Consider the following 3566-nt stretch of genomic DNA (forward strand, 5'->3'; position numbering starts at 1 on the left):
TTTTTGCAAATTCATATTGGTGAAGGTCTGTTAATTTCCCCCCTGTATTTTTTTCATGAGTGTTCTTTAGTTTTTTACTCATTTGGAAATACACATGCAATATTTACGGTGCTTAGTTAGTTAACAGATAATGCTATAACTATCAAACTCTCATAGAAACAAAACGAAAAAAAATTAAAACGCAAATAAATACAGAGGGTTGTTAGCCATATAGTGAATGGATCTTGGTCTACCTATAGCAATCAACCAACGAACCAACCCAAGTAATTATGTGTTTTTTATACATAATTTTAACTTTTTGTTTTAATCTTTTAGATACATTTATATATATTTAGTTTGAACTTTTTTCTTTATATTGTCCCGTCACTTTTTGCCAGATTTCACAAATTCTAAATGTTTTTACACTTGTGAAGATTGTGCAAAAATTAATGCAGACTTTGTACTTCCCAGTAAGAGAAAGGTCATCGGCCTTTTAATTTATTTTTACAGTGTTCACGACTTGCGAAAGAAATAATATTTCGAGGTGGATAATTCATTTGAGACATTGCTCGTATCGACAAATTATTCGAATGAAATAAAGATAAAAAAATTTTCACAAACAACGGCAGCAAAAAACTAAAGGTTTAATAAGACTTATACTTACTTCTAAAAGATTGCTTCCTTTATTTTTGTAATAATTACATTGCATTTAAAGATTTATTATATGACATACATATTCTAACACTTTCTTACGTTTCATTTATGGTTTTCCCAATAATTTTAACCCATTGTTTTATTTTCTTGCTTTGCAATCTTTTGGCAGAAGAACACATTAACTAAACATATATAACAATTTATAGGCATCCATATGTTGCATAAATGTTTAGTGTGCCTGTAACTTACAAAATATATGGGTTTTACAAAGCTGACCACTTCCTTTTAGCACCCATAATAAGACTGAACTCATGACCACCACACGAAATTAATTATAAACACTTGAGGCTGTAAAAATTAAACCGTTATATTTTCTTTAACACTTTTACTTAAGATACTATAGGAAGACAGAAACGGAGCCATTAAAACTGCTTGGACATAACAAAACTACACTTGCACAAAACAGTTAAATGTATTATTGTTATTTCTTTTTGCTAATTTTTTAATACGTTTTTGGTGGATTAATATTTTAATAATATTTTTGCCTTACAAAAAAGATTTTGGATGATATATATTCACCAATTATTGTTTGTGGTGTAGAAATTTGCTTTCTAACATGCTTTAAAGAACTTTATATTTATATCCTTCTAAATTTTAATCAATTTTGAATGTTAAAAATTATTAATTCAGCGAAATCAACACATTTTCAACAGTGTGAAATAAGCACGTATTGGATTCCTTAAGCAGAGCCTCTACGCGATGAATTCCATACGAACATCATTGAATTATTAATAACAAGTGTAAGCAGTAGGAAATACTGTCTGCCACACAAATCTGCTTCTAAGGAAGTACAATTTTTATCTGGAATTTTATATAAAATTGGATTTAAGAGTTTACCCAATATTTATAATTTTGTTTTTAAATATATTTTCCCAGGATTTTTTTGTATGCTAAAAAAATTTTACTGAAGCTGAAAAGTCAATATATGTATAGTTTCACAAAATTTAAAAAAATGTTTGACATTGGTGAAGCATATACATAAATGTTAAAAAATAAATAATTACAACAAATTTCTGGTAATACATAAAATGTTTCTGAAAGAGAATCTTAAATTTTAATAAATACCAATAGAAATTAAATTTAACTAGTACTTAATGATCAGTTCGATATTAATACAAAAATATTATGTCAAAAACTAAGACTTGTTCACGAAGAATTCCTTCTTTAAGTATATTTTTTATACTTGTGAACCATAAGTGCAATTATAAATGTTTTGTATTTGAATACAATATAATATATAAAAAATAATGTTTATTTATTTTATTTATTATTTATCATTTTATTTATTTTAATGGTTTAATTTGTTGATTTTTCAAAACAATCTAAATTTATTTGATTACAAGTAGTTATAAATTATCTCTGTTGGTTGGTTGTGTTTTTATCTAAAAAAATTAATTAACAGTTAACAAATGGTAACTTGTGTGCCATGAACATACTATTAAGAAGTTTTCAATGCAAAACTGATGTAAAATAAATTGTATATTTCTTTTACATATTAATTAAAATTACTTACTTTCTATTTTTAATTTTATATTCACCAAAAAATTTTAAATGTTGCTGTTGTTAAACCCTGCACCATAGATGCCACTAAGAGATCACGGGAAGATATATATTAAAAATACCCCGTGAATTCTTCCAGTGCCATTAACTGTGCTGAGTTTTTAGATTAAATTTACAGGAGATATTCTGTTGGATGTAACACTTTTTTCGATATTAAAACATTTTTTTTAAGACATTTACTTACCAAGTTCTAATTCTTGCAGCAACTGTGGACATAATATACATATATAATATTAATATTAATTTAATAATAATAATGTTCACTATATAGATTTTTAAATTCAATTAACCATTTTAGTTTTAAAAAGTATAAATATAAAAATATTTCTTAAAATTTAAAAATCGAATACATAATTATTTATATGTCAATGTCTTTAGGTTTGATATTGTCTATCAAGTTGCATATAAAATCTGCAGCTATTATAATTTCAACCATTGTTTTCCTTGAAACTATTCTTGTTCTTGCCTCTTAAAGGTTCCTTGGGATCAATTGTAAATATAATACATTCAAAAGAAAAGGATGTTGCAGCTGTCGAGTTTAAAAAAAAATCAACCTGTTTATTTAAAGAGAAGAAGTTTTACTGTAGACCACTAATGATTTAATGATTAGATAAATTTTAAAGAAGTACATAACTTCTGAATTAAAAATAATATCTAGTTGTTTTCTTAAGCCGCTTTACGTTGAATTTTGTTAAAATTCAATGGCTTTTTTTAAATTTTGTTAGCTTATGAAAATTAAAAAGGTTCATTTAAGAGTTTTATTTTTAAACGCCAAAAAGAAACTTGTTTCCATTGTAATTTTGGTGGTTTTATAATTTATAAATAACTGAATTAACCTTGGCCTTCTAAAACCTTTTGTTACTAGAGGGTTTCACTTAAATGTTTGGTAATTAATCAAAATTTCATCTTTGGCTATTTGGAATAGAAAAAAGTCAGATCTTAATGATTTTAAACAAAATTTGGTTTCGAATTCATTATTGGATTTTCTCTATTGTTAAAAGGTTAGAAAACTTAAATAATTACAATTAATGAATATTTTAAATTGTTTGTATATTTAGTTGCGCCTTCTTCTAACACTAATTTTTTAGATCATTTTAATGATTTTTGAAAAATAGTTTATTAATAATATATTATAAATAAATTAAGCATTTTAAGCCTTTAATTGTTGTAAACATGTATATTTACATTATATACATAACAAGAAAAATAGTTTTTTCATCAGTTTGTTATTTAAAAAAGGCACTGCAATGGAAAGGGATAAAAATGCACGGCATTTATATAAATTAAACACATTCAATTTTTAATATTTGTTT

This window comes from Lucilia cuprina, chromosome 2 (genome assembly GCF_022045245.1).
Source record: "Lucilia cuprina isolate Lc7/37 chromosome 2, ASM2204524v1, whole genome shotgun sequence".
NCBI classification, from domain to species: domain Eukaryota; kingdom Metazoa; phylum Arthropoda; class Insecta; order Diptera; family Calliphoridae; genus Lucilia; species Lucilia cuprina.